This window comes from Arachis duranensis, chromosome 9, assembly GCF_000817695.3.
Source record: "Arachis duranensis cultivar V14167 chromosome 9, aradu.V14167.gnm2.J7QH, whole genome shotgun sequence".
Lineage (NCBI taxonomy): Eukaryota > Viridiplantae > Streptophyta > Magnoliopsida > Fabales > Fabaceae > Arachis > Arachis duranensis.
The window spans coordinates 62,750,827-62,758,175 of record NC_029780.3 but is presented as its reverse complement, the minus strand read 5'-3'; positions in this window follow the sequence as shown (position 1 = coordinate 62,758,175).

The window sequence follows — 7,349 nt, the reverse complement described above, 5'->3', positions numbered from 1 at the left end:
AATTCATTTCTTCACCAAATCAAAAGCCCATCTAAATCCCAAAATCCAAGAATAGAAAGTGTATAAATAGGAGCTAGTTTGATGTAATTAGGACCTTTTTGCTTAGCTTTTGAATTTTGCACTTTCTTTGAGCTTTGAATTTTACTTTTGCACTTTGGAACTTCTCTTGGTGTCTTCATTGAGATTTCAGAGAATTGGGGAGGGGAATTGATCTCTCTTCTGCCTCATTCTTGCTTGGGTCTTTTTAATTTCCTTGTTTTGAGTTTTGGGTGTGAAGAATTGAGTAAATTCTGTCTCAATCTCCATTTAAAGTCTCTTTAATTTCTTTTCTGCATAATTGAATCCATTCACATTTTCTTTACTGTTTCTTCTTCAATTTCTTGTCAATTGCTTTGAGAACTTGGATTTAGGCAGGTAATTGAGATCTAGGCTCTGCTACCTAGTCTCTTGAACCCTGAGATCCCAATTTACTTTTGGTTCTTCTGTGAACCTTGCTGCACTTTAATTTCAATTTCTGTTTGAGTCCTCATTGCTTCCAATTCAATTTCTGCTTTATTAATTGTTGCAATTTACTTTCTCTTCGTTTAGATTCTGCAATCCCAGTCCTCAAATCCCTTTTACATTCAAGCAATTTACATTCCTTGCCATTTAAGTTACTGCAATTTACATTTCTTGCACTTTAAGTTTCAGTCATTTAATTTCTTGTTCTTTAAGATTCAGTCTATTTTACTTTCCTGTTCTTTAATTTACTGCAATTTCCCTTCTCCATTTACATTTCAAGCAATTTATCTTCTGTTAAATACAACCCACTCAACCAAAACTTGATTCGCTTGACTAAATCAACCACTAAACTAAAATTGCTCAATCCTTCAATCCCTGTGGGATCGACCTCACTCATGTGAGTTATTATTACTTGATGCGACCCGGTACACTTGCCGGTGAGTTTTGTGTTGGATCGTTTTCCACACATCACCCCACCATGGTAACCTCTTTCCATTCTCTTGTAGATATAATCAATAAATGAATTGAGTTACCATTGCAGGTAATTTTTCTTAATTTCTATACTCTTTACTTTGCTTTGATTGATAGGTTGTTTGTTAAATTCATGTTTTAATTAGAATAGTTGTTGTTGAGTTGTGTTTTGCTTGAAGTGTAAGTTTTGTTTGTTTTGTATTTGAAAATTTTTCAAAAAACAAATGATTTGTTGTTAAATTTGAATTTTTGGTGAATTTAGAATGTATATAGGTTAGGAGAGTGCCATGTTTCTATTTTATGCTTCCATAATAAAAAAAAAGATGCGCGCCACGCGTGAGCGTGGCCGACGCACATGCGTCGTGGGGCCATATTGCAACTCTTGCTACAAAAACCAGAGAGTTGCGCTGGTGTAGTTGATGACATGTCATCATGTCATGTTTTTCTATGCTTTTTCATACAAGAAATTGATGATTAGTGCTTAAATATTGCATTCTTTTGTGCTTAAATGGTACATTTCTTTAATCTTTTAATTTTATAAATTTTGAAGGAAATAAGAAGAAAAAGAAGCAAAGAAGCACAAAATAAGCTAAAAAGGAGAAAAAAGGCTTTAGGGCACACTTTGAAGTTGGAGCACAGTTTGGAGCCTTAGGCCACACTTTTAAGCATGACCCATGACCAAATCAAGGGAATGCTGCGCTCATTGAGTTAATCGAGGGCTACAAGAGTTCAAATTCAGCTTGGGAGCAAAATTTTTCGCTAAGTTAAACTTGGGCATTCACAACATGACCATGCCTTCTTCAAAGGGCCATAACTTGAGCTACAGACGTCCAATTGATGTGCTTCTAGTTGCGTTGGAAAGCTGACATTCAGAGCTTTCCAACGATATATGGAAATTTATATTTAGCACGAAATTGAGGTATGAGTGAAAGGCATCTTTAAGGAGCAAAAACAAGCAAAAATAAACCAAAGTGGCTTCACCAAGATTCGAAGGGAGAGACACAAGGAAAGCAAGAAAGGAGCACTACACTTCTTGCAAGGAAAATAAGCCAAAATGGCTTTGCTGGGATTCGAACTTGAGGCCTTCCACTCAAGGCAAGGCACCACCTTCCATTAATTCACAAAGAATTTGCTCCACAATGCTTCCACCAAGGCTCGAAGAGGGGGGCAAGGCTCAAGCAAGGCCAAGGCATCAGCGAGAGCGCTAAGTTAACGTTGTTAACTTTATCGTGGGTCTCCTCATGAAAATGCAAGGAAAAAGGCACCAAAATGGTTTGGCAAGGATTCGAACCTGGAGCCTCACTTGCAAGCAAAGGGATGTTGCGCTCACTCCATTCACTGAGCCTATGGAATGCACCCACGGGAAAAATTTGGCACGCAACAAAAGTGCAAGGGAAAAAAGCATTGAGTGCTCGGTTAAGTGCATTCACTGAGCGCTACACTGATGCTTGACATGGAAAGGCTTGGCATGCGCAACAATTTGGAGGCAAACAAAGGGGAGTGATGCGCTCTCCTTGTCAACCGAGCACTCCCCTGGAAGCATGCCCCATGCCTCAAACCAACTTGAACCAAAGCCAACCGGACCCATCCTTCTTCAAACCCATTTTTATTCAAGGCCAAATAATATTCACCCCATTTAATTGAAATTTAAAGCAAGCAAAGTCCAATTGACATCACTCCAAGGCACAAGGATCAGTTATATTAGGATTTTCATTTTGAAATTTAATTTGTTTTCAATTTCATTTTTTTTCACTTTGTAAAGCCTATATAAGGCATCATTTTCCTTTTTGTAAGGAGGCTGGCTCCACTAGGGAGCAGTAGGAGTAGAGAGCTCTCCCTTTTAGTTTTCCTTTTTGAATTTAAAGAATTGAGATCAATTTTCTCTTTATGTTAGCTCTTACCTCTGGAATTTCTGTTTGGAGTTTAGGATTGAGATTGAAGGAATTCTATTTCAATCTTTGATCTGAAATATATCTTTGTTCTTCTTCTGCATAATTCTGAAATCAAGGATTTGAATCCAACTTTCACTTGCTGCTTCACTTACATTTCTTCTACAATTTATTTTCTATTTGATCAAAAGAGAATTGAGATCCAGATCTGCTTCTTGAGCTCATTGCTTTCTTGGATCTTCAATTTCACTTTTAGATTTTACAATTGGCTAAGTTTCTTCATGTTTTGTTTTTCAAGCAATTTTACCTTGCTGTTTAGATATTTTGCAGATTCACTTCATCTTACATTTCTCTGATTCTCTGTAATTTATATTTTCTTGCTCAGTTTTAAATCCCAGCACTCAATTTCCTTTATTCTTCCTACAATTTAAATTTTCCGTTGCTTGATCTATTGCTTTCTTTAATTTCCAGCACCCACTCCCCTTTACATTCATTGCAATTTACATTTCTTGTCATTTAAGTTTCTGCAATTTACATTTCTTGCTCTTTAAGTTTCTATCTATTTTACTTTCTACACTTTAAACTTTCTTGTCATTTACTTTCTGATGCATCAATTATCACTCACCAATGTTAGCTTGACTAAACTAATCACCCACGAAAGTTGCTTTATCCATCAATCCATGTGGGATCGACCTCACTCTAAGTGAGTTATTACTACTTGATGCGACTATGAGTTTGTGTGTTTTTATGTGATTTTAGGTAATTTCTGGCTGAAATTGAGGGACCTGAGCAAAACTCTGATAAAAGGCTGAGAAAGGACTGCTGATGCTGTTGGATTCTGACCTCCCTGCACTCGAAATGAATTTTCTGGAGCTACAGAACCTCAAATGGCGCGCTCTCAACGGCGTTGGAAAGTAGACATCTAGAGCTTTTCAGTAATATATAATAGTCCATACTTTATTTGAGATTAGATGACGTAAACTGGCGCTCAACACCAGTTCCATGCTGCATTCTAGAGTCAAACGCCAGAAACACGTCACAAACCAGAGTTGAACGCCAAAAACATGTTACAACGTGGCGTTCAACTCCAAGAGAATTCTCTGCATGTGTAAAGCTCAAGCTCAACCCAAGCACACACCAAGTGGGCCCCAGAAGTGGATTTCTGCATCAATTACTTACTTCTGTAAATCCTAGTAGCTAGTCTAGTATAAATAGGGCATTTTACTATTGTATTAGACGTCTTTTGACAGTATAGTCTTTGACCACATCTTTGGACGCCGAGTCCTTAGACTGAGTCCTTCTCCCTATTTTCAAATTCATATCACATTTTGGGGGCTGGCCATTCGGCCATGCCTGGACCACTATCACTTATGTATTTTCAACGGTGGAGTTTTTACACACCATAGCTTAAGGGTGTGGAGATCTGCTGTACCTCGAGTTTTAATGCAATTACTACTATTTTCTATTCAATTCAGTTTATTCCTGTTCTAAGATATTCGTTGCACTTCACCATGATGAATGTGATGATCCGTGACACTCATCATCATTCTCACCCATGAACGCATGACTGACAACCACTTCCATTCTACCTTAGACCGGGCGCATATCTCTTGGATTCCTTAATCAGAATCTTCGTGGTATAAGCTAGAATTGATGGCGGCATTCATGAGAATCCGAAAAGTCTAAACGTTGTCTGTGGTATTCTGAGTAGGATTCAGGGATTGAATGACTGTGACGAGCTTCAAACTCGCGATTGTTGGGCGTGATGACAAATGCAAAAGAATCAATGGATTCTATTCCGACATGATCGAGAACCGACAGACGATTAGCCGTGCCGTGACAGAGCATTTGGACCTTTTTCACTGAGAGGATGGGATGTAGCCATTTACAACGGTGATGCTCTACATACAGCTTGCCATGGAAAGGAGTAAGAAGGATTGAAGGAAGGCAGTAAGAAAGTAGAGATCCAAAAGGGACAAAGCATCTCCATACACTTATCTGAAATTCTCACCAATGATTTACATAAGTATTTCTATCTTTATTTTCTGTTTATTTATTATTATTATTCGAAAACTCCATAACCATTTATTATTCACCTAACTGAGATCTACAAGATGACCATAGCTTGCTTCATGCCAAGAATCTCCGTGGGATCGACCCTTACTCACGTAAGGTTTATTACTTGGACGACCCAGTGCACTTGCTGGTTAGTTGTGCGAAGTTGTAAAGAAAGTGCTGAGTTATAAACGTGCATACCAAGTTGAGTGCCATTGTTAGAGATCACAATTTCATGCACCAAGTTTTTGGCGCCGTTGACGGGGATTGTTCGAGTTTGGACAACTGACAGTTCATCTTGTTGCTCAGATTAGGTAATTTTATTTTCAAAAAGTTTTCAGAAATTTTTCAAAAAAAAAATTTCTCTTTGTTTTCGTTTTTTCAAAAAAAAAATTATTTTTCGAAAAATTCAAAAAAAATACAAAAATCCAAAAAAATTAATAAAATCATAAAAATCAAAAATATTTTGTGTTTCTTGTTTGAGCCTAGTGTCAATTTTTAAGTTTGGTGTCAATTGCATGTTTTAAAAATTTATGCATTTTTCGAAAATTCATGCATGGTGTTCTTCATGATCTTCAAGTTGTTCTTGGTAAGTCTTCTTGTTTGATCTTGATGTTTTCTTGTTTTGTGTCTTTTGTTGTTTTTCATATGCATTTTTGCATTCATAGTGTCTAAGCATTAAAGATTTCTAAGTTTGGTGTCTTGCATGTTTTTCTTTGCATCAAAAAATTTTTCAAAAATATGTTATTGATGTTCATCATGATCTTCAAAGTGTTCTTGGTGTTCATCTTGACATCCATAGTGTTCTTGCATGCATCATGTGTTTTGATCCAAAAATTTTCATGTTTTGGGTCATTTTTATGTTTTTCCATCTCATCATTCAAAATTCAAAAATAAAAAAAAATACCTTTTCCTTTTTTTCTCATAATTTTCGAAAATTTGAGTTGACTTAGTCAAAAAATTTTTAAAACTTAGCTATTTCTTATAAGTCAAGTCAAATTTTCAATTTTAAAAATCTTATCTTTTCAAAAACTTTTTCAAAAATCAAATCTTTTTCATTTTTTATGGTTTTCGAAAATTTGAAAACAATTTTCAAAATCTTTTTCTTAATTTTATTTCAAATTTTCAAAATTTAAGTAATAAGTAATGTGATTGATTCAAAAATTTGAAGTTTATTACCTTCTTGTTAAGAAAGGTTCAATCTTTAAATTCTAGAATCATATCTTTTAGTTTCTTGTTAGTCAAGTAATTAATTTTAATTTTAAAAATTAAATCTTTTCCAACCATATCTTTCTAATTATATCTTTTTATCTTTTTCAAAAAAAAAATTTTGATTTCAAAATATCTTTTCTTATCTTCTTATCTTTTCAAAATTGATTTTCAAATCTTTTTCAACTAACTAATTAACTTTTGTTTATTTTTTATCTTTTTCAAAACCACCTAACTAATTTTAGCTCTCTAATTTTCGAAAATTACCTCCCTCTTTTTCAAAATTCTTTTAATTAACTAATTGTTTTAAATTTTAATTTTAATTTTAATTCTTCTCTCCAATTTTTGAAAATCACTAACTCTTTTTCAAAATTTATTTTCGAATTCTCTCCCTCTCATCTTCTTCTATTTATTTATTTAATTACTAACACTTCTCTTCATCTCAAGAATTTGAACCTATCTTCACCCTTGTGTTTGGATTCTTTCTTTTTCCTTCTTCTATTCCTTTCTTCTTATACTAACATAAAGGAATCTCTCTACTATGGTAAAGAGGATCCCTATTATTATTTTCTGTTCCCTTCATTTTCATATGAGCAGAAGCAAGGACAAGAATATTCTTGTTGAGGCAGATCCTGAACCTGAAAGGACTCTGAAGAGGAACTAAGAGAAGCTAAATTACAACAATCCAAAGACAACCTTACAGAAATTTTTGAAAAGGAAGAGGAGATGGAAGCCGAAAATAATAATGCAAGAAGGATGCTTGGTGATTATACTACACCTACTTTCAAGTTTGATGGAAGAAGCATCTCAATCCCTGCTATTGGAGCAAATAACTTTAAAGTTTCTCAATCCCTGCCATTGGAGCAAACAATTTTGAGCTAAAACCTCAACTAGTTGCTCTAATGCAACAAAACTGCAAGTTTCATGGACTTCCATCGGAAGATCCCTACTAATTTTTAACTGAGTTCTTGCAGATCTGTGAGACTGTTAAGACTAATGGAGTAGATCCTGAAGTCTACAGGCTCATGCTTTTCCCCTTTGCTGTAAGAGACAGAGCTAGAATATGGTTGGATTCACAACCTAAAGATAGTCTGGACTCATGGAATAAGCTGGTCGCGGCCTTCTTGGCTAAGTTCTTTCCTCCTCAAAAGCTGAGCAAGCTTAGAGTGGATGTTCAGACCTTCAAACAAAAAGATGGTGAATCCCTCTATGAAGCTTGGAAAA